Genomic DNA, 24,611 nt, shown 5'->3' with positions numbered 1-24,611 from the left:
TTCTTTTCTTTTTACTAGCATACATTAATTGTATAAAAAGGATTTTATTGTGATATTTCCCCATATGCATATGGTATACTTTGGTAAAATTTATTCCTTTATGCTCTAACTCCCTCTCTTCTTTTAAACCATTTTCAGTAGGTTTCATATCCTATTTTCATGTATACATACAATGTATTTAAATCACACTCCTCATCACCCACTCACTCTTTCTCTCCCCCTCTTGCTAGGACCCCCAAATCATCTCCCTTTAACATGATTATGGTTATTATTACTATTAGTATTTTAGGTCTCAATTCTGCACATGAGCAAAAACTGAGCTAGGGCTTAGGGGGTTGAGACCCAGAGAATCAAGATTTGAATCTATCCAAGATTCTATGAGACCCCATTACCAATTAACCAGAAAAAAGCTGGGCTAATGGCCTGGCTGAATGGAAGAGCACCAGTGGAGCAAGGAAGCTGAGTAAGCTAGAGACACCGAGTTCAATACGAGCATCAGAAAACAGAGTAAGGAATGAGTTGCGCTTTCTTAATTGGTTGAAGAAATCAAAAGAATATTTTGTAACATGTGAAAATTACATGAAGTTCAAATCTCTGTTTCTACAAAGTTTATTGGAACGTAGTTAAGCCCATTTAAGAACATTTGTTTATGGTTGTTTGTGTACTACAAAGGCAGAGTTGAGTAGTTGGGACAGACTCCATATGGCGCAGCCTACAAAAGCTGAAATATTTACTATCTGGACCTCACCACACAAGCTTTGTGACCTCAGCTGTAGATTGTATGTTTGTGTTACATAATAAGTCTTCAGTGAGTGATTTAATAAGCACAGTGAGGGCTCACACTTAACTTACTATTTGGATGGAGGCTGGAGACTTTGTATCTTAGCAATGTGTTTGGCTTAGTTTTCAGTAAATACACATACAGTAAATGAATAAACAAATATACTCTAATTATAAGCATCCTAGTACATTTTATGTTAATTCTTCAAAGCAATACTTTTTTGTTGTTGTTTGGTGCCAGTCTTGATGCTTGAACTCAGGGCCTGAGTGTTGTCCTTGAACTTCTTTTTGCTCAAAGCTAGTGCTCTGCTACTTGAGCTATAGCTCCACTTGCAGCTTTTTTGGTACTGTAGTTTAGTGAAGATAAGAGTCTCACAGACTTTGCTGCTATGGCTGGCTTTGAACTGCGCTCCTCAGATCTCAGCCTCCTGAGTAACTAGAATTACAGGCATGAGCCACTGGTGCCTGGACAGAGCAATACTTTTGAGCTCAGGTTGACTTATCAGTTTTCTCTCTCTCCTGAAGTATGTGCCACTGTAGTAGTTCATCCTGAGTATGGTATATGGTAATTTTTTTTCCCCAAGTCCTGGGGCTTGGACTCAGGGCCTGGCTTCTTTTTGCTCAAGGCTAGCACTCTACCTCTTGACCAAAGTGCCAGTTCCAGCCTTTTCTGTTTATGTGATGTTGAGGAATTGAACCTAGGGCTTTGTGCATGCTAAGCAAGCACTCTACCAGTAAGCCACATTCCCAGCCTCATGGCATTTTTTTTTTTTTTTTTTTTGCCAGTCCTGGGGCTTGGAATCAGGGCCTCAGCACTGTCCCTGGCTGCTTTTTTTTTTTGCTCAAGGCTAGCACTCTGCCACTTAAGCCACAGCACCACTTCTGGCTATTTTCTATATATGTGGTGCTGAGGAATCAAACCCAGGGCTTCATGTATACGAGGCAAGCACTCTTGCCACTAAGGCCATATTCCCAGCTCCCGGTATATATTTTTTAATAACAAAATACTAACATGTGAAAGTGATATGGAATTAAAATGTCTGTAACTGTCCTTTTTGGGTAAAAATCTTGAAGTCAATTTTGTTAAATTTTGTGTTCATAAATTCTCATATGAATATATTGTTCTTTCTAAACAGTTACGCTATAGTATTTTATTATACTTTTTTTGTCCATAGTGGGGCTTGAACTAGGGCCTGGGTGCTGTCCCTGAGCTAGTGTGCTCGTGTGCTGCCACTTTGAGCTACAACACACTTCTTTCACTATGGTTTTTATTTACTATAGTTTCTCCATGGCATTTCAGATGAGCATATATTGTATTTTTATCAGAATGGTACTCTGAATTGCTCTTTCTCTGACCCTCATGTCCCTGTTGATCAACAGCTTCCATTGAGGTTCCTTATGTCATCTTCATACATAGTTGCTGTGTATTTTTCCCCCCTTTCTTCCTTCAACTCCCTCAATGTTCTCATAGTTAGAATCATGTTCTATGTACACACACAAACACAAACACATATGGTCCATAGATGCACATACATGTCCACAAATGTCTTTTAGGTCTAACTTCCACTTATAAGGGAAAACTTATAATTTTTTGGCTTTTTGAGCTTGGCCTATCTTGTTCAACATGCTGCTCTCCAGTTCTACCCATTTTTCTGCAAAGGCTGTGCATATATGTACCTTATTTTCTTTATCTCTTCATATGTTCTTGGGTACCTTGGCTGATTCCATAATCTGGCTTTTGCAAATAGCACTGCAATAAACATGGGTATGCAGGTGTCTTTCTCATATATTGATTTATACTCCTTTGGATGTAGCCTAATAGTGGTAGGCAAATAAATACTCATCCACTGAGCTAAATCCCCAGCTTCTTTTATTTCTTTTTGAAACAAACAAAAATTGACCAAGGTGAGATAGAATCTTTGTGTGCTTTTGATTTGCATTTCCTTCAGATGGCCAAGGGTGGTGAACATTTTTTCATCTATCCATTTTTCACACTTTTAAAAATTGTCCAGTTGCACAATTACTAATTAGATTTTTCATTTACTGTTTAATTTTTTGAGCTCTTTTTATATTCTAGATAGTAATCTGTTGAAGAGCTGGAGCTTTTTTTTTTTTTCTTAATCATTCTATGGGTCGTCCCTTGGTTTTGGTTGTTAGGTCTTTTGCTGTGCAGACTTCAATTTGATGCCTCATTGTCAATTATTTTTCTTGCTTTCTGGGCAATCAGAGTCCTATTCAGAAAATAATTATTTCTCCCTATTACTTCCAGAGTTTTCCTGTAGTAGACTTAAAGTTTCACATCTTACTGTAAGTTCTTTGATTGATTTGGAGTAGATTTTTGTGCAGGGTAAGAGCTAGGGGTCTAATTTTAGCCTCTGGTATATAGACAGTCATCGCCGTTTGTTGAAGAGACTGTCTTTTCTCCAGTGTTATGTTTTTGTCTCCTTTGTTAAAAATTAGCTATGTGGTTCTATTGTTGGATATTTTATTCCATTGGTCTTTAGGTCTTTTTTTATTTTTACATTAGTACCATGCTGTTTTTGTTACTCTAGCTCTGTAGTATAAAGACTGGTATTATGATAATCTGTATTGCTTCTCTTTTTACCTAGAATTTCTTTTGCTGTTTGGAGGCTTTTATGTTTTCAAATTTTTGATTCATCATTCTGTTTTGTTTTTTTGCCAGTCCTGGGGCTTGAACTCAGAGCCTGAGCACTGTCCCTGGCTTCTTTTTGCTCAAGACTAGCACTCTGCCATTGAGCCACAGTGCCACTTCTGGCTTTTTCTATATATGTGGTGCTGAGGAATTGAACCCAGAGCTTCATATATATAAGGAGAGCACTTTGCCACTAGGCCATATTCCCAGCCCCTTGATCCATCTTTCTATTTCTATGAAGAATGACATTGGGACTTAGATCAGTATGGCACTAGGTCCATTTTCATGATACTCTGCTAGTCCATGAGCATCACATGTAAATATGTACTTCTGAAATTTTAATGTTAATTTGACTTTTTTCTTTAGAAAAAAGAAATGGTTATAAGCAAACTACTTCTAGAATGTATATTCACATGTCTGTTGTTGAAAAGGTTTTTTTTTTCTTGGTGTTGCTACTGGGACTTGAACTTGGGGCTTTGTGTTCTCCTCTCTTGGCTTTTTTCACTCAAGGGTGGTGTTCTACCATCTGTGCCACAGCTCTACTTCTGGCTTTTGCTTGTTAATCGGAAATGAAAGTCTCACGACTTTCCTGCCCCAGCTGGCTTTGAACTACAGTCCTTAGATCTCAGCTTCCTGAATAACTAGGATTTAGCCACCAGCACCCTCTGATTTTTTTTTTAAAGGGGTTTATTAAACAAATGAGGGGAATGGGAATATAAGGAAGTACCATATTTGCTTCTTATATATGGCATTACTTTTTAGTTTCTGTATATGGGTAGACTTAGAAGAAGTGTTTGCTGGGTATTCACTCTCTTCAAAACAGTAAAGAAGTATAAAGATAAAGCACAATTTATCTCAGTGACACATGTTTTAAAGTGGTCAGGCAGATGGGGAGTGATTATGTATTTGTCTAGAGTTAACAGGTAGCAGAACCAACTCATATTCTTGACTTGCTTATCTCCAGCTGTACTTAACTGACAGCCCTCCTGCTGTTCTGTGTGGATGGGGGTTAAAGAAAAGTATAGAGCCAGAGCTGTTCATTTTTTTTTTTTTTTTTTTTTACTGAAAAGACTTAAAAATGAGAGATTAATTTGTCTCTCATCTTAAATGGCCAGTTACTCTGGGTACAATTTTAAGATGATTGTGCATGGAGATTCTATTATCCTATCTTGCTTGCTTGCCCTAAGATTTATAAGAGGTCTCTACTGGGATTTGTAGTGTCTTCTTTCTTGAAGAAGATAAAGTTAGATGTTCATTCATTCAGGCCTAAAATTGACAGCTTGCTAATAGAGGATACCAGAACACTCATTTTAGGAAATGTTACTGAGGTTTTAGAGTATTGCATCAGAATTGGGTGGCACTAATTAAATAACATCTGTATCTCTTTCCATGCACTCTTCCATGGGGTAAGCCTAAAATAACTGGGCCCAGACAGTCTGGTGCCCTTTGCAGCTACGTATTTGAGAGATAAAATAAAGGGTCCTATCTCTTTCTTATATAGCACTTTGTGGGAGGAGAACCAGGAGGCATGGATTTACCTTATTTACCTTATTTCTTTTATAGTCTCTTAAACTTGCTTTTATTGTTTATTCCCAACTAGCTCTTTTCTCTTTATCACTTGTTTAGAAAATTGGTGGAAAATAAAATTCAAAATCAGCCTCCCTCTCTCCCTCCCTCCCTCCCTCCCTCCCTCCCTCCCTCCCTCCCTCCCTCCCTCCCTCCCTCCCTTCCTCTCTCTTTCCCTGTCTCCCTCGAGGCCTCCTTCCTTCCCTCCCTCCCTCCTTTTTTCCTCTCCATCTCTTCCTTATCCTTCCTTCCTTTTTCCTTTTTTCCCTCCCCTTCTCTGTTTCTTGAGTTGGGTACATGGTGGTATATAGAGTTAGGGAGTCAGTAAACTTTGTTTCACAATGGCGAAGTGCAGTACACATAAGCCTGCTGAGCAGTATGATGGATGGTTGGTTCACTGCTGTGACTATTCTGAGCCCATCAGTGTTCCAGAGGCATGCTTAGTGGGCCAGTCTTGTGTTTGTCTTTGTAGTTCTGATTTTGTGCTTTACATCTTGACCTGGTTATAGAAATTCAGAGTTTCACAGATTGTGCACATTTCATTGCATCTGCATTATTCCTCAAGTTAAAGAAAACAACAAAAACAAAACTATAAGCTGGGAATGTGTCTTAGTGGTAGAGTGCTTGCCTAGCATGCATGGAGCACTAGGTTTGATTCCTCAGTACAACATAAACAGAAAAAGCTGGAAGTGGTGCTTTGGCTCAAGTGGTAGAGTGCTAGTCTTGAGCAAAAGAAGCTCAGGGACAGTGCCCAGGCCATGAGTTCAAGTCCCTGGACTGGCAAAAAAAGAAGAAAAAACACCCCAAACCTATAGTAATCAATTAATTTCAGTATAAATAATATTAGGTAATTTGTTAGTTTATGGTGTAACTTTTGATTTGGAATAGGAAGAACACAGAATCTAAGTCTTAATTACCTAGGAGATGGTTCTCACAGTTTTTCTCCTCTTGTTTTGGAAGCTACTGACATGGATAAGCATGAACAAATATTTGTTGAGTGAACAAGCAAACCAGTTGGCATTAATTGAGCTATCTATCAGCCTGTTGGAACTGAAGTCCCTCAACGAGTTCAGAGAGGTATTGAAGGAAGGTCATGGCAAACTCCCACAGGGAATGGGCCTATAAGCTGTACCTATGGCCTTCTTACCTGTGTAAGGTAGGCTGTGATTCAGGTTGATGCTTATGGTTGATGTGGTAAGATGGTAAGTTTGTGGTTGTTGCTCCAGGTTTAGAGAATTGTCTGAGAATGTCTTTGTGTGGCTGTGCTTTTAACTATGTCTATAATTAAAAAATACTATTTAATTTCCATGGTAGAAAGGAAATGCTTCACAAATTATTTATTTCCTGTGAATATTCTTTTAAAAATTTCTTCAATAGGTACTACACTGTGATGTCTAATAGGGCTCATGCCTGAAATCCTAGATACTCAAGAGGTTGGGATTTAAGGATCTTGGTTCAAAGCTGGATCAGGCAGACAAATCTGAGAAACTCTTTTTTTAAAGTGTTGGTCTTGGGACTTGAACTCAGGGCCTGGGCTCTGCCCCTTAACTTTTCTGCTCAAGGCCAGTGCTCTACTATTTGAGCCATAGCTTTACTTCTATCTTTTTTGGTAGTTAATTGGAGATAAAAGTCTTGTAGCCTTTCCTTCCTGGACCAGCTTTGAACTGTGATCCTTAGATCTCAGCCTCCTGAGTAGCTAGGCTGACAAGTATGAGCCACCATTGCCCTGCTCTGGATTGCTATGCTAAAAAAAAAAAAAAAATAGAAAAAGATTTTACACTTATTTGTGAAGGAGAGAGGATTGTTTTCTAAGGGAAGAATTTTAGGTTTTGTTAGTAGTGTGTAACAGTCATCAATGCCTCTAGGAATTTCTAAGGAATTTATTGAATTTTGAGATGACGTCCTGGAGTTTGTCAATGTCTGCTGGTAGGAAAAGCGTATCCTACCCTCGGGTGATTGGTGCTTGTGTTAGGAAGGGGAATACCACCTTATCTCCTTCCACTGCGTCTACATAGAGGTTGGATTTCTGAGTTCATTTGCTTACTTTATCTGGCATCCTTGAAGATAAGGAGGCTTGGTTGATCTCCAGGATCTATTTTGTGCCCCTTTGTTCCAAGTGAATTCTCTTACATGGTTGATGGCTTTTTGTTGCTGCAACTCAAGTTTACTAACTGAATAGGTCTAATATAGCTTTTAGTGACTGATGGGTAGGTAACTGCTGTGATCTCAAGAGCTGCTATTTTTTTCATTTTCTCTTTCTGTCACTGTTTCTATCTTAGGGGCTTAGAAGTGCCATTACCTCTTTGTCTATATATTCAAATACATTAGTGAATCGCCCTATCCCTCTTCAGGATAACTTTTTTTGGGATTTATTTCAGAAGAGCAGTCATACTTTCGTTTAGGGCATGTATTTACTCTGTTTTGTGATATATTTTACCTCCTGTTCTAGAAATTGAAAACACACACACACACAGACACACACACACACACACACACACACACACACACACACACCCTTCTTTCTGGGCTGTCACTGGCCTTCTGCCTTTTCTGCTTTTGTACAGGCTTGCTTAGTATTCATTCTCTGAATTTCTGTGATGAATGTGGTTACATCATGACAGGAAGTGCTGATGACTTATGTTTGTGATCGGTTTCCTTTCTTGTGGGAAGGTCAGGTAGCATTGAAAGACTGAGTGTTGGGTTTAAAAGGTCCCTCATATTCCTGCTATGATCCCCGCCCCCCCCCCACAGTGCTGCCCCACCCCCAGTTTGTAAAATATGTTCTCTGGACTATTCCATGGACTTTCTTCATATAGAACAAATATATTGTAACTGTTTCCAGAGAGGAGCTTTACTGTTTTTAGGAAGAGGGTAGTGACTGGATGATAAAATGAAGTGAATAGTTTGGTCTTTCCCTTCCTTCTTTCCTTCCTTCCTTCCTTCCTTCTTTCCTTCCTTCCTTCCTTCCTTCCTTCCTTCCTTCCTTCCTTCCTTCCTTCCTTCCTTCCTTCCTTCCTTCCTTCCGTCCTTCCTTCCGTCCTTCCGTCGTTCCGTCCTTCCGTCCTTCCGTCCTGTACTGGGGATTGAACTCAGGGCCTCAAACTGGCTAGGCAATTTTTCTGTTCACTGGCAGAGAAAATTGGGAAGTAATGTTTTCCTGCTGTGACAACACAGACTAATTAGAGGCTGGAGTGGTCTTCCCATATGTTCTCAAAATCCACGACCATCTTATTTTCAGAAACTGTTAAGGAATACATTGTAGAAACTTGGCAATGTGAAATGTTTAGATCAAGGTACAGAATTTAAGGTTTTTTTTGACCCTGTCTCCTACGACATTTTGATCCTGTGTTTTCTGGAATGTGTGCATATCTGGAGGTCTGTAAATAATAGGTAGCTTCTTTGTTTTGAGTATATGCCCGCTGGAGTCCATGGGTTGGAAACTTAATCCTCAGTGCAGCAGTGTGAGACTTGGGACCTTGAAGACATGACCAGCTCATGCTCTTCAGTGCACTAACATCCCTATAGTGGATGTGGGTTTATACAAAAGTGAGTGTGACCTCTTCTGTGATGGTTTGTGTCACACTGTGACATAGCAAGAGGACCCCCACTGGTTGCCAGGACCAAGCTCTTGGAGTTTGTAGCCTCCAGAGCAGAAAGCTATTTCTTTTCATCACCAGTGGTCTAGCCCGTGGTATTCTGTTATTGCAGCACAGAGTGTGCTAAGAGAGTTGCTAAACAGAAAAATACAATAATGAATTTCTGGAGTTGGAAAGACACTTAAAATTACCTTTAAGCCGTAAAGAATAGTTTGGGAGCCAGGTGCCAGTGGCTTACATCTGTAATCCTAGCTACTGAGGAGGTAGCCTCCTGAGAAGCCTCTGAGGAATGAGGTTCAACGCCAGCTCACTTTTGAGACTCTTATCTTCATTTAATCACCAGAAAACCAAAAGTGGCACTGTGACTCAAAGTGGTAGAGCACTAGCCTTGAGCAAAAGAGCTCAGGGACAGAGCCCAGACGCCGAGTTCAAGCCCCATGATTCCCCCCACCCCCCCAAAAAAAGGTTTAGAGCTGAATTAGGTAGAAGTAGTTGCCTTGGTATTGCTGTTTCTAAGTGGTTCCTGTCTGCAGGTACATTATTACAATAGGACCAGTGATATTTTGAAGTTTTTAGATTCTTGTTTTATATCAGATCCAGATAAACCTCTTGTTTTCATTGAAATTGTTCTTTTTAGCTGGGTGCTATTGGCTCAGGACTGTAATCTCAGGTGGCTGACCTCTGAGGTTCAGGGTTTGAAGCCATCCCAGGCAGACAAAGTTGAGAGACTCTTACCTCTAAATTAGTCCGCAAAAAACTGAAAGTTGGAGGTGTGAGTTAAGTGGTCCTTGAGCAAAAAATGCCAAGCAAGAGTATAAGGCCCTGAGTTCAAGCCCCAATACTGACACACACGCATACATACGCACACATGGGCACACACATGCACCACGTTAGGGGACAAGGGAGAAGATTATGGGATGGACAGAGGAAGGAGAATTGGAAACCAAAGCAGCATTGGTGTACTTGATTACTTCAGTCATCTGACTGGTTTTTCCTGGGAGAAGGGTAATGTTTAGTGGATTTGTGTGTCTTGGATTCACTTTTACAATAGTTCTATACATAATGTTGCATTTATAGTGAGCATTTTAAATAAATGCATGAGACAAAAAGTTTATTAGAGACTGGATTCTTAGAATTCTAGGGATTATGAATTTGTGGGAACATCTGTGATGCAGCTGTAATAGAATTTGTTTACTTTATCAGGATTGCATTAGAGGCTCAAGCCCTTTTGTTTCTTGCTGTTTTCAGCATTTTTGCCACATGCAGAGAAACTCATTGATTCCTGGTGGATTTGAGAAACACTGGATTTTGTGGTCATTCTGATAAGACTTTGGTATGAGACTTACTTCCACTTTAAGCTGTTTTGTTCAGATACAAGTAATGGCTAAATGGACTGACTTGGAAGTAACTATGCCTTCCAGATGTCTGGAGAATATAGACTTGTTTTAGGTGCTACTTTGTGACTTTGTATGTTCTTAATGTGTCTATGTGTTTTCCTCTTTTTCTCATTTCATAGGTCACTTGGGGGAAAGAGACAGGGGGAGGGGTCTATTTATTGTACTGGGAAGTAAAATCTGTATCACATTTTTTTGGGAAACCTTTGGAAGTGCTGTGGTATTTCTGCCAAGGGAGGGAGGGAAGGCTTTGTTCCTGTGGGGTGAGCCGCTGGTAGGAGTGGTATTGGGTTGATGGAAGTCTTCCTTACATCTGTAGAGATTTGCAGTTAGGAGCAGCCCCCAGTGCTCTGAATCAGCAGGTTTCTCATGCCTGACCAAATAGACCTTGTTTTTGCGATCCACAGATTGCCTAGATCCCTGCTGTCTTTTTGTCCTCTTGCTCGCTTGCAGCTGTTTTTGTTCATAGATCATTTTGTGTTCTGCTGGCTGGTTACTTCCTCCTGTCCCTTTTATGGTGAATAATGGACACATGGGAGTTTGAATACCCAGAGTGTGTGTGGTTGTCCAAACAGGAAGTCTTAAGGAAGCACAGTAACCTTGTCAGAGGAACAAAAGATGGGACAGGAAAGGCCATTCATGATTCTAGGGGTAAAACATCTGCAGGGAAACCGGTGACAGTGTTAGAGATAGGACCTTCTGAAGCTTACAAGTAGTTGGTTTATTTGGAGTTTGTTGTCTCTCCTTAAATGCTGGAGCATTAAACCCTAATCCCTGAAAGACCAAAATCTAGGTGAAAAAAGAAATTAATGTTTAGACCTGTAGGTGGGGACAGGAGGGAAAAACTGGGAGAAAGTTAAGGAAGGGGTGACATTGTCCTAAAGGAAATTTACTCATTATCTGACTTATGAAACAGTAACCTTCTGTACATCACTTTTATAATAACAATACAAATATCTAATACAAAAAAAGTTATGAATGTTTTTATCCCCAGCACAGCCAGAAAGGAGTTGGGATGAGGAAAGGGAAGGGAAGGGAAGGGAGTGGCATCACTGGTTTTAAAACAGGAAGGCGGCTCTGGCTGTGATGGCTACAGGTCTGAGAAGAGGCTGCAGTTTCTGTCCTGATGAGGCAGCAGCAGTGAGGCTGTATCCAGGATGAGTGAATGGCTGGGACTCAGGTACTGCCAAGCTGACAGGCTCAGGTTAAAAGATTTATTTTTAAAACAGAGTCTTTGATTATTGAGCACTGGAAGAATATGAGATAAGATGAATGCAAGCTTCCCATAAAAAGCATGCAATAGGAAGTGGGGATGTGGCTCAGATGGTAGAGTGCCAACCTTGATTGGAAAAGCTCATGAAAAGCTCAAGGCCCTGAGTTCAAATCCCAGTCCAGTACAAAAAACAAAACCAAAAAACATGCAGTAGCCAAGTGTGTGGCAGTGTCTGTAATACTCAGGAGACAGAGGCAGAAGAGTTGAGAATTCCCTGCTTGCTTGGGCTGTATAACAAAACCTTGTTAAAACAATCCTTCCCCCCATGCACACAAAATAAGGAAAAGGAAATATGCCATTCTGTATGTAACTGTAAGGTCGACCCCTGGGAGGGCTCCATGCAGATGTCCCCCACCTGTTTAAGTCTGCACCCAGTACCCGAGTTACCTAGGTAACTGGCACACCTGGAGGCAATTACCTCCCCTTCTCTGAGGTCACATCCAATCCACCTGGCCCTATCTCCCACCTTTTCCTACATAATCGAGCTCAACACAGTCCCTGCTCTCTTTCCTTTTCTCTCTTGTTCTTTTCTCTCGTTTTCCCTTCTTCCTTCCCCTCTTTCTCCCCACACCTCCATCTTGTGCAGGCTGCAGTTTGCTCTTCTCCCAATGAACTCCTTTCTGCCTGAACCATGTGGTGGGTTTCCTTTCTGGTGAACCTTATATCTGGTACTGTGACGTGGATGGGGACAGAGTCAGGAGTTGCTGGATCCCCTCATTCCTCTGCTCTTTTGAGGGCTAATCTGCCTCCTTGACCACCCCTCCTGGGACCAAACTGCCAAAAGCCAGAGGAAACTCACTTCGGACTTCTCGCCTTTACCATTGCTGGCTATGCAACCACCACACCATCTCCTCTCTACCTCTGGTGAGTGACTCCCAGCTACAGGGACCCCTTATGCCTTTTGGGCCAGTCTGTTCTCATTTCAGGGATGCCTGAATTGAGAATTTGACTCTACATCCTTGCAGCCCCCTGTCTTTTTTCCTTGTGGACCCCCCCTCTACATCCTTATGGACTCTATGTCCTCACCAGACTACTCCATAAAGTCAGAATGCCTCATAGGCTAGAAAATCAGTTGCAATGGCCCAACCTTTTGACTTGTGCCCTCGAGAGTGTGATGCCAGCTGGGTTCCAGGGACCCCCCCCCCCTTGGTTCCTTCTTGAAGGCTAGCCATTCTGGGTTTGATCTACTCTACAAGCAAAAGGAAAAAGCAGGCAGTTTTAGAGAAATAACTCTGACAAGTATTTGTGGTTAATTTGCGGTCAAGTTACAGCCCCTGCCTCATGAGACTTCTTCCAGGCTTCATTCAAGGACCACTAAGGGGCAGCTGCTGCTTGCCTTCTTCCAGAGGGGCCACAGCTCCACCTTTTACTCCTAATGTTGATGCCCCTTGCCAGTTGGAAGTAGCCAGAGAGAGTCAGCGCTCTTTTTCATAATTATTAAAAGGCCAGAATGTAAGGTCCATCCCTGGGAGGGCTCCATGCAGATGACCCTCACCTGTTTACGTCTGCACCCAGTACCTGAGTTACCTAGGTAACTGGCATACTGGAGGCAGTTACCTCCCCCTTCTCTAAGGTCACATCCAATCCACATGGCCATACCTCCCACCTTTTCCTATATAATCTGGCTTAATCTGGCTTTTCTCTCTTTTCTCTTCTGTCTCCCCATGCCTCCATCTTGTGCAGGCTGCAGTTTGCTCTTCCCCCAATAAACTCCTTTCTGCCTGAGCCTTGTGGTGACTTTCCTTTCTGGCAAACTTTATAATAACCTTTAAGATACCCTTGAAATTTTATGATAGAGAAGACTTCAGAACTAGTCATGTGAATTCTGATTTTGGATTTATTATTATTATTATTATTATTGTCATTGTGGGGCTTGAACTCTGAGCTTGAGCACTGTCCCTGAGCTCTTCAGCTCAAGGCTAGTGCTCTACCACTTGAGCCACAGCACCACTTCTGGTTTTCTGACAATTGGAGATAAGAGTCTCATAGACTTTCCTGCCCCAGATGGCTTTGAACTGCAATCCTCAGATTTTGATTTTGGATTTAAAACTGAATTAAATCTGGAAGGTAAAGAAGGGAGAATTTAGTCTTTAAGCACATACGCAAATGCAAATGCTAAAGAAAAGAGTGTGTGGTTAATTAGTGGCAGCAGGGATACCCAAGTTCAGGGAGTCTGGTTTTGTGCCTTGTGTTATTAGGTTACTAGGTCCTAGGGAACATGTCCACACAGCATCTTTTCTTTCTTTCTTTCTTTCTTTCTTTCTTTCTTTCTTTCTTTCTTTCTTTCTTTCTTTCTTTCTTTCTTTCTTTCTTTCTTTCTCTCTTTCTCTCTCTCTTTCTCTTTCTCTTTCTTTCTCTTTCTCTTTCTCTCTCTTTCTCTCTGTCTTTCTTTCTCTTTCTTTCTTTCTTTCTTTCTCTCTCTTTCTCTTTCTCTCTCTCTCTTTCTCTCTCTTTCTTTCTTTCTTTCTTTCCTTCTTTCTTTCTTTCTTTCTCTCTTTCTTTCTTTCTCTCTTTCTTTCTCTCTTTCTTTCTCTCTTTCTCTCTCTTTCTTTCTCTTTCTTTCTTCTTTCTTTCTTTCTTTCTTTCTTTCTTTCTTTCTTTCTTTCTTTCTTTCTTTCTTTCTTTCTTTCTTTCTTTCTTTCTTTCTTTCTTTCTTTCTTTCTTTCTTTCTTCTTTCTTTCTTTCTTTCGTCTTGCTCCCTACTAATTGTCCTGAAAATCTCAGCTCCTGTGTGAAGACTTGGCCAATTTGGAATTCCTCTTGTGCCTTCTTAGCACTTGTCATTATGATAAAATTCATTATTTCTTAATTCTTCTAGCAAATATTGAGTACTTGTCAGGAAAAAGACACTGGGAAGTAATGGGGACAGTTCAGAAAAGACCCAAAATTAAGTTCTGGATAAAAAGCAGGCTATTCAGATGACCTGGCTTAGGGAAGGTTTTATTTTTTATTTTTATTTATTTATTTTTTTGGCCAGTCCTGGGCCTTGGACTCCGGGCCTGAGTACTGTCCCTGGCTTCTTCCCGCTCAAGGCTAGCACTCCGCCACTTGAGCCACAGCGCCGCTTCTGGCCGTTTTCTGTATATGTGGTGCTGGGGAATCGAATCTAGGGCTTCGTGTATCCGAGGCAGGCACTCTTGCCACTAGGCTATATCCCCAGCCCAGGGAAGGTTTTATTAGTCCCTTCACCCTCCCTTATTGACTTTTTATTTATTTTTTATTTTATCAGTTGTAGGGCTTGAACTCAGGGCTTGGGTACTTCCCTGGGTCTTTTGCTCAATGCTACTGCTCTACCACTTTTGATTTTCTGGTGGAGATGAAGAGTCTCATGGACTTTCTTTCTTGGGCTGGCTTTGAACTGAGATCCTCATGTCTTAACCTCCTTGTGAAATGGTAGGCATTTGACTATTCTTTGGTTGTCATATCAGAAGTCTTAGTTCTAAACTTGACAGAGAAGCATAGGGCTAAATTCAGGATTACAGGTGTGAGCCACTGGTGCCTGGCTCCTATATTGACTTTTATGTCTCTGGTGTACAGCATACTATCTCTTACTTTTTAACTCCATGTATGTATGAATGTGCGTATGTTTTGATGGTACCAGGGCTTGAACCTCAGCCTTGTACGCTCATTTGGCTTTTTTGCTCCACTTCCAACTTTTTGCTGCTTAATTGGAAATAAGAGTTGCACAGGCTTTTCTGCCTGGCTGGCCTCAAGCCTTGCTCCTCAGGTCTCAGCCTCTTGAGTGGCTAAGATTATAGGTTTGAGGCACCAGATCCTGGTTCCGTAGTATCTTTTTTTTTTTGCCAGTCCTGGGGCTTGAACTCAGGGTCTAGGAACTGTCCCTGGCTTCTTTTTGCTCAAGGCTAGCATTCTACCTCTTGGAGCCAGAACGCCACTTCCAGCTTTTTCTGTTTATGTTGGGCTGAGGAATTGAACCCAGGGCTTTGTGCATGCTAGACTAGTTCTCTACCACTAAGCCTCATTCCCAACCCCCATAGTATCTTTTATATGGTAGTTGGTGCTCAAAAGTTTGTGCTTCCCATGTAGCTGAAATGGCAGGTATAAAAGGGTTGCTGAATTACAGTAGTAATATTTATAACTATGAATAGGACCTTTTGTGAATGTCTAAGAGAAGAAAAGAAGTAGTATTGAAAAAAAAACACCTTTTTTAAGACAAGAAATTTTTCTATTCCTGTATGGATTTTGGTTCATTTTTTTTGCTTTTGTTCATTATTTTTGTAAAAAGACAATTTCATATCCAGTGCCTATGCAGTTTTGTTAGGAACCTGGCCTTGTTAAAAGTATCACTAAAGAATTTAATTCTCTCCTTTTTTTTTTTTTTTGCCAGTCCTTGGGCTTGAACTCAGGGCCCGAGCACTGTCCCTGGCTTCCTTTTTGCTCAAGGCTAGCACTCTATCACTTGAGCCACAGCACCACTTCTGGTCTTTTCTGTTTATGTGGTGCTGAGGAATTGAACCCAGGGCTTCATATATGCTAGGCAAGCACTCTACTGCTAAGCCACATTCCCAGCCCCAAGAAGTTCTCTTTCTCAGAAGCAGGTGATTTTAGTGATACCTGCTTCCTCTCCCATTTTCCCTTCCCACTCTATCCTAATGAGTTTATTTTTTCTTCTTCTTGTTTTTTTTTTTTTTTAAGTCACTAGTAAATCATTATCTCTGGGCATCTTTTTATCATTCAAACTGAGGATGCCCAATGTGAATGGTTATAAATGATTGCCTTTGCAGGCAGGTTTTCTTCAGTTTAGTTTTTGCTTTCTAAAAGATTGTGATCTCCTTGAACTGATACCTGCTTTTTTTTTTTCTTCCTTTCTTAGTTAATTACATTCTCAGAGCCCTTTGCCATTGCTTCTTGCCCAAAATATATCATGTTGTCTGTCCTCTGGGCTTTGTTGTCCCAGATTCTTTTGGAAGCAAATTCTCTTCTCTAAAAATTCGTATCCACATTCTAGAATAGTGATGCAACAGTGCTTATTGTACCACTTTAGAATGTGAGCATATTATCTTCTTTGGGTATCTTTTTATAGTATGTATTCAGCTTGTTTTTTTCATATGAGCTCATTGAGGACAGATATTTTAAGTCATTAGGTCAGTGATTTAGAACTAGGTACTTGACTTGTGAAATGGTAGGCATTTGACTATTCTTTGGTTGTTGTATCAGAAGTCTTAGTTCTAAACTTGACAGAGAAGCATAGGGCTAAATTCAGCCATTAAATATGTATAAACCCTGGCTTTAGAAGAGTATTTGAAAGAGCTGCATTGACTGGTCTTTGGAGAAAGGCCACAGTAGTGTTTTGACAAGATTTAAGACATCCTCCTTGTTGTGCACAGCTATAATAGAAGACCTTCCTATTTGTTCTGTTGAACTTTCTTTTAAGAACAAGAAAATAGCTGAAACCAACCATAAAATTGTTTCTTTTAAAAGAAGATCTTCTTTCCAGCATCCACAAATTAAATGCCTTTCTTTTTTTAGGAGAGCAGAGTTTCTCAGACTGAGACTTTAAGAGTTTCTGTTTTGCTAACTATAAACTCCCAGAAACAGGGGCATGGCTCAGTGGTAGCTTGCATGCCTACCATGTGTCAGGTTCTGGCATCAGTCTCCCATCACCACTCCCCTTCCCCCTACAAATCCTGTGAGTAGATCTTTGACTTTTTTTTTTTTTTTTAAAGTATGGATCACTAAAGCCTTCATGTCATTTGAAGCTTATTTATAATTTTCTCTTTATAATGCTTGCCTTTTTTCTAGTGGATTCATTCCTGGGTATTTTTTATTTTTACTGCTAATACATTTTTTTCCCTTAAGTTAAACTTTTTAACTCTATTACTGGTGCAGAAAATATAATTGCTTAATTCTCTTATTTTGATAATTGGCTTTAGATGTGTGTGTATATGTATGTATGTGCTCACGTGTGTGTGCACCGAGGCTTGAACTTAGGTCTGAGTGCTCTTTATTAGTTTTTTGCTCAAGGCTGGCCCTCCACTGTGAGCCACAGCTTCACTTCCAGCTCTTTGGTGGTTAATTGGAGATAAGAATGTCATGGACTTTCCTGCCTGGGGTTTGAACTGCAGTCCTCAGCCTTTTAAGTAGTGAGGATTACAGGTGTGAGTCACTGGTGCCAGACTGGAAACCTTACTTATAATCAGGAAGGGATTAAATTTAAAGGGTTTGGGACAAAGAGTGATGAATCTGTGGGAGTTGTAGAAATGCCATCTTGTACAATGTAAAATATGATGAGTGTGGGTCTCTTTAAGTTCTTTGGATAGAGAGACACCATGTGTCACTCATCTCATTTTCAGAAGTGGTTCAGAAAAGATACTACATTTAGGAACAGGAAGGAGCTTGAGAGAAGAGAGAGCCCCATTCAACAAAGAATTGCCCAGTCCTGACCAACTTTGAGATTTCTCACAAAACTATGGAAAAACTCCAGTTATAAGCTCAACACTGGTGGTGCACACCTGTAATCCTAGCTACTCAGAAGGCTGAGATCCAGAGGACTGTACTTTGAACCCAGCCTGAGAAGAAAAGTCTACAGCCAAAGGCCGGTCTGAAGGTGTAGCTCAAGTGGTAAGAGTGCCAGGTAAGCAAGCAAACCAAGAGAGCCCAAGACCCTGTATTCAAGCCTTAGTACTAAGCAAAATTGAAAAGACTGATTATAAATATATGAGTGTAAAACATGTATTTACCTTTTCATGTAGTATTTTTATAATATACATAATTTCCCATGAATGCAACTACCACATACATATGTTTTGAGTTTACTAAGAGCTGGTTGACAGTTGAGTTAAGCCGCATCTCTGCTACCAGCACTGTTGTATAGTGCTAGTTGCCCACAGTGTGCAAATCCATTGGCTTTTCTAGTATTTGTATTCAGAGTGAACCTGTGTGATTTGTATATTCTTAACTTAGTGGCCCTGAGTTCAAGCCCCCAGTACTGGCTCAAAAATAACCTCCCCCAAACCCTGCAACACAGAACAAATCCCAGCTTGATAGAACATGGGTCCAAGTGTCTAGTGGCTTTGTTTTTATACCTTCTAGTATAGCCAGCCTTGAGCCTTTACTAGTTGAAATGCATAGTGTGTGTCACACACACACACACACACACACACACACACACACACACATACATGCCAGTCCTGGGGCTTGAACTCAGGACCTGAGCTGCTTTTGCTCAAGGCAAGCTCTCTGTCACTTGAGCCACATTCCCAGCCCTGTGTGTGTGTGCTTTGATACTCTCCCTTTGCACGTAGGCTGGCCTGTAGCTACTTTCATGGAGCCGAGATAGCAGATGTGGTGTGTGGTAGTTCCCAGGCTGGCTGTAGAGAGGATAGGCAGCTTTTCCACCCTGGCCTCCTAGAGCCTGTGCTGCTACCCAGAAGTGATTGCTTTCTGAATCATGCTGGGGGGATACGGGTGGGTACTTGGATGAGTCTTCTCAGCTATGCCCTGCCTTCCATCCACCCCAGCTAGGGTCCCAGGCATGACTGGTCCTGCTGCAGCTGTGTACTGTGGATGATTGCAGTTAGTACTACCGCATGGCAGTAGTCTGGAAGCATGGCGGTCACCCAGCCGAGGCTTTCTCAGGTTCCTGACTCTCAAAATTGGAAAATACAAGAATGGTAGTTGCTTTGAGCCAGTGAGCTTTGAAGTAGTAGCTGGCAGTGCAGTTGATAGATAATTGAAATGGTTGAGTCTTTGGGGTTACTGATTTGGAGGGGTAGGCTGGTTTTCCCCTGGGGGATCCAGCCTTTTATTCCTTCTGGAATGATTGATTTAAAAGAACCTGTGGACTCCCAGGAGAAGTTGCACTTCAGTTTGGCTTCAACTACGGAGCAACAGGAAAGGAGCCAGGGATGTCCTGAGGCTGTGCATATTTTTGTGTGAGAACTGAAGCTTGGCAGAAATTTCAAATCCAGTTACTATCTTCGGAATCTTGAGTCTGAGAGAGCAGACTCTCTGGGTAGTATATCCTTTTGTGTCTACTGAATTGAATGAGAAACAGGTGTAGGGGACCCACCTGCAAGATGATTTCTAGGAGAGCCCTACCTATGCGTAACTAAGGGGAAAGAAAAAGCCCTGTTCCCATTCTTGGTATCTGTAGGTTCCTACCATTCTCCCTGACTAACTTGGGCTCAAACCCAGGGCCTTGTGCTTGCTAGACAAGTGCTGTAACACAGTGCTACACCTGAGCACAAATCCCTCCCCTTTTATTACAGTTCTAAGAAATTACTGGCACCCTGGTTGCTACTCCAGGTTGAACTGTGGGCCCAACAGGGTAACCATAGCCATAGCTCCCGGATCTGCTGCATGTGTCATCCAGCTCCTTGTCGTGTTTGTTTCACTACCTTGCCTTTCCCATCCCCCACTCTGCCCTTTGCAGCTATTCTGGTAATAGTAAAAGGCTGATTTCAGCTGGTTGCTCAAAAAAAAAAAAATCTTCCAGTGCTTTGTCTTTTCCCCTCCTTGTGTTGAGCACTGGCACTCAAATTTTGGGAGTACCTGCCATATCCCTTAGATTATAAGCAGCTTGTTTGTTCGACAAGGCTTACTAAATTTTCTTTTTTATTTCATTTTGTGCTGGTACTAGGGCTTGTACTCAGGGCCTGGGCACTGTCCTTTATCATTGTTGCTCAAGGCTGGCCACTGCTCCACTTTTGGCTTTTTTGGTGGTTAATTGGAGGTAAGAGTCTCACAGACTTTCTCTGCATGGGCTGGCTTTAAACTTCAATCCTCAGATCTCAGCCTCCTGAGTAGCTTGAATTACAGGCTTGAGCCCAGTGTCTTACTCAATTATAATGCACAAAGGTGCATTTTTACAGAGGAGGAACCTGAGATCCAAGCAAGCAATGATTGCCCAGTTATAGTCCCACTTTTAGATTAGTATTCTCTCCACCACTTTAAGATGACATAAAACAACATGCTCACACAAACACCCTTCCCCCACCAAAGAAACAGAAATAAGAGATTATGTAGCCTGATTTGTACCCTGTGGGATAGAGAGCCTCTTCTGGGTTCATTCTATCATCTGTCTGTCTGTCTTACACACGCACGCATGCATGCACGCACGCGCGCGCGTGTGCTAGGTGCTGGTGGCTCACTTCTATAATCCTGGCTACTCAGGAAGCTGAGATCATAGGATTGTGGTTCAAAGCCAGTGTGAGCAAGAAAGTCCAGGAAACTCTAACCTCCAATCAACCAGCAAAAAGCCAGAAGTAGAGATGTGATTCAAGTGATAGAGTGCCAGACTTTGAGCAAAAAAGCCAAGTGAGTATGCAAGGCCTTGAGTTCAAGCCCCAGTACTGCCACATAGATGCAGTAAGTTTGACAGGTGTCAGATGGTTGAGTTGGGAAGTTGAAAATATATGTGTAACTTTCTTTTAATCTCTAGTGAACTTTTTCTTTTTTCACTTCTTATGTAAATATATGCCCAAGCTAAATATAAATATTTCATCTGTAATTCAACACTTAAGTTACTGAATCATAATTGAAAGTCATCTTTTGGAAGGATTTGCTTTTGTCTGGCAAATAATACCAGATTTTATCTCTTTCTAAAAACAAGTCATAGGTTTTTATGTCATTGAGTATATTTCACTCATCTAAAAGGAGCTCTCTTCTTCTCCCTGTAAGCATGAGAGAACATTTATTTTTTTGTCAGTGATGTAGTTTTCCAAAAGTTTATGTCTGTTGGCTGCTTCATTTCTATTCTTTGTTTGGTTTTGGTTTTTTGCCAGTTCTGGGGCTTGAACTCAGGGCCTGAGCACTGTCCCTGGCTTCTTTTTGCTCAGGGCTAGCACTTTGCCATTTGAGCCACAGCACCACTTCCAGCTTTTTCTATATATGTGGTGCTGAAGAATTGAGCCCAGGGCTATCATGTATACGAGACAAGCACTTTACCACTAGGCCATATTCCCAGCCCTTCATTTCTATTCTAAATGTAGAAAATTCTTGGAAGTGTACTTAGACAATTTGAGGATTGTGTCTTAAGCTTGCTGATGGTGTGATTGAGTGATGGGAGTTTGGGGTTGGTTGTATGCTATGCCTGTGACATGGGAATATTAGAGGCAGGTCTGTTTTATAATAATGGTCAGTCTTGTACATTTTTATGTCTGTCTGCTTCTTGAATACATTACTGTTTGTGATAAAGACTCCCCTGTGGTTATTTTAATTTGCTTGGCAGATGCATGTTTGAGTTTGGCCTTCATTTTCTCTGTAGCTATTCAGAAAGAGATCTATATTGTCTTCTGTCCTCAGAATCCACTCACTGAGGTGATGAATTTGGTGACTTGGAAACGTGCTATGTGAGTGAATCATGGAAAAATGTATTGTAAAGGATTCTGGTTACGATTTTCTAGTTCTACTTCTTGTTTGCTTTCCTGTAACACCTTACTTCTCAATATGTAAAATTTTATCTTTACTCATACCAGTGTTTCTTGTTAACCAAATTATCTCCCAAGACTGTTTATATAGACTGGAAGTATGTCTTATGTCTGAGGGTGTGGGTGTTCTAAAGTACCTTCCAGAAAACATCTAGGAATTTTTGCCCACCTACTTGGTTTCCCTGGGGGGTAAGAGAAGGTGATTAATGGAAGATGAAAAAAAAATCAAAACCACCTCACAAAAAGCCACCAACAAAATGGTATCTTTATGTTTACATTTTTTTAAAGGTAAAACCCATCAGCTACAAGCTAGGCAGCCAAATAAGATAATACATATTATTCTGTTCTATACTATGTAAAATTTCCTCTTTCTTGGAAGATATTCTCTCCAAAGATTGTCTAAAAAATAGTTCTGTTCTGACAAGATCTGCTTTTTGTTATCTATCTCAGTTTACTGGATGAGAGAGGGAAACTGGGGAAAAGTAAAGGAATGGAATACATTGTCCAAAAAGGAAATACTCATTACTTGACTTATGAAATGGTAACCTCTTATGTACAACACATTAATAGCAACAGTAAAATTATTAAAAAAAAAACACCCATACAGTTTTTAAAAAGCTGGAAGTGAAGCTGTGGCTCAAGTGATAGAGCGCTAGCTTTGTGAACAAAAGCTCAGGGACAGTGCCCCTGAGATCAAGTCCCAGGATACATACACACACACACGCCTATCTTCTCATCATGTATCTAGAAGTTTAGATCTGTGTTGCATGTACCTTTCCTATGCTGCTTTTCATACTCTGATTGTGTCCCATTTGTGAATCTTCCATAGTTGTGGAGTTTGGATGCATTTTCATTTTAGAAAGCTATTTCTCCCTTGCCTGCCCCTCCCATCCCATTAGTTATCCTTTAAGACTCAAGTCAAATTCCATTTCTTCGGTGAGGACTGTTGGACCAGGCTTTCTCCATCTCTCACTTTCTCGTTTCCCTTGTAACTCACTACTATTGTGTTTCTATAGCACTCTGTGCCCCAATTTATAGCAATAGAGTGTCCTACAAACTGTTTATGTCTGACTCAGTTACTTATCACCATCTTTCCTGGGGACAAAGACTAGGCTTTAGACATCTTCATGCTCCTAGCTTTAGATTGGTGCCAAACACACAGTAAGGGCTCACTAGAGGCTTTTTTTTTTTGAATGATTAGATAAAGAGTAGCAAAATAGTATTATCTTGTATATAGCTTGAGCAAAGCCAAGAATTTAAATTTGTTTTATTTTGATGTGAAGGAATGAAAGAATCTTGAAGGAGCAGTTTGTGTTGAGGGAAGACATATAAAATAGAGATGGGAAATGTGATTACCCTCACAAGGCTTTGCCCAGGAAATCAATAAATAGAGATGTGTTATTAAAGTGGCCATTTTGAAATCTTCATTACAGGAATGATTTGGTTAGAAAATTAAGCTGAGTGCCAATGGCTGAGTGCCTGTAACCCTAGCTACTCAGGAGGCTGTGATCTGAGGATCGTGGTTTGAAGGCAGCCCGGGAAGGGAAGTCCATGAAATTCTTACCTCCAGTTAATCAACAAAAAGCCAGAAGTGGAGTATGGTAGAACTCTAGCTTTGAAAAAGCAAAGGGAGCACTCTGAGGCCTTGAGTTCAATCCCCAATACTGGCATTAAGGGGGAAAAAAAAAAAAAGAAAATTTAGTCTAGTGGCTAGAGGGTCTGGAATGAGGAAAGTTTGTCTCCCAGAATACCAAATGCAATACCAGATGTGCATTAATGAGGATTGGGACTTGGGTGATGTCAACCAGAAAGTCAAAAGGAGAGACACATTTAAAACAACAACCACAGAACCCTGGCAAACTAGTTCACTGTCAGATTTCTTGTTTTTTGGTTTGCCAAGAATATCTACCTCTCTTCTCCTTCAAAAGAAAAGTCCTTTCCAGTTGAGGCTTTTGACATTAATGCCTAAAAACACCACACTCTATAGAAGTTATTTTTTCTTCAGAGTTTTTTGCTGGTGGCAGTTTCAGCCCCAGCTCATCTTGCTGGGGTGGACTGTGGGCCCAGAAGGAAACTTGGGAAATCATTTGTCAGTTGTTGTTGGCAGTTACAAGATGTTCCTATAGTCACTTTATGGCATGGCTTCTGACATTTTGTTATGGTTGTTGGTGACAGTGTTTACTGGTGTGTGTGTGTGTGTGTGTGTGTGTGTGTGTATGCCTCTTTTATGTTGCATTGTTTCTTTGAGATATTTCGGGAAGGTCTTTTCCCATAGATGATGAAAATGTCAAAAATCCTTATCAGAAATCAACTTTGCCCTGGGAATTTCCACATTGAAAACCAAATGCTCTGATGAAGGCTCTCCTATTTTCCTTTAGTATTGAGGTAAATACACATGGACTCTGCAAGAGGGGAGGGCAAACCAGTTAGTGGCTACTCTCTCACAGTCTTGGGCTCCATAGACATTATTTGTATTGCATATTAATAACACCTGGAAAATGTTAATAGTTACTTTGTAAAGGAAATTAAGACTTTGGCCCATCAATTTGTCTCATTTGCATAATTGGAAAGTGGCATTGGAAAGGAAACTCAGATCTCCTGAGGATGATGCTAGTAGGCTGGACATTTGCAGGTACAGGTCTGAAACTTTCTTAGTGTCCTGCGAAATCAGGCTTCCAGTCCGTACTACAGTGAGGATAGTGTTCAGATAAGTACATTTGGTACATTGACGTTCAGGCTGGGATTCATGTTTCAGTCTTCACTTGGTTTCATCTTATAATTCCACACAATTCATTTGCCAAAGAAAATTCAGAGTCATCTGGATGCAAAAACTGTAGTAGCTTTTTTGTTGCATCAACACTGTTTATTTTTGTCAGAATATGCTAGAAATTATAATGTCAATCTTGAAACAGGTTTTTAAACAGCTTGTCTTGCAACCTCAGGGCAGCGTTTGATTAT

The 24,611-nt window shown here is 40.8% G+C and overlaps 1 protein-coding gene and 1 long non-coding RNA gene across 2 annotated transcripts in view; both read left to right on the top strand.

The window, feature by feature from the left end:
- Positions 1-24,611, top strand: part of Lamc1 (laminin subunit gamma 1) — a 104,414-nt gene that overhangs the window by 8,936 nt on the left and 70,867 nt on the right. The window lies entirely within an intron of this gene.
- Positions 1,705-22,164, top strand: LOC125360005. Its single transcript, XR_007212635.1, has 2 exons — positions 1,705-1,762; positions 21,366-22,164. It is a non-coding gene; the product is annotated as an uncharacterized LOC125360005 (long non-coding RNA).

Source organism: Perognathus longimembris, chromosome 11 (genome assembly GCF_023159225.1).
Source record: "Perognathus longimembris pacificus isolate PPM17 chromosome 11, ASM2315922v1, whole genome shotgun sequence".
Taxonomy (NCBI): domain Eukaryota; kingdom Metazoa; phylum Chordata; class Mammalia; order Rodentia; family Heteromyidae; genus Perognathus; species Perognathus longimembris.
Note: the sequence above shows the minus strand (reverse complement) of the source record. Positions and strands in the feature narration are given on the sequence as shown.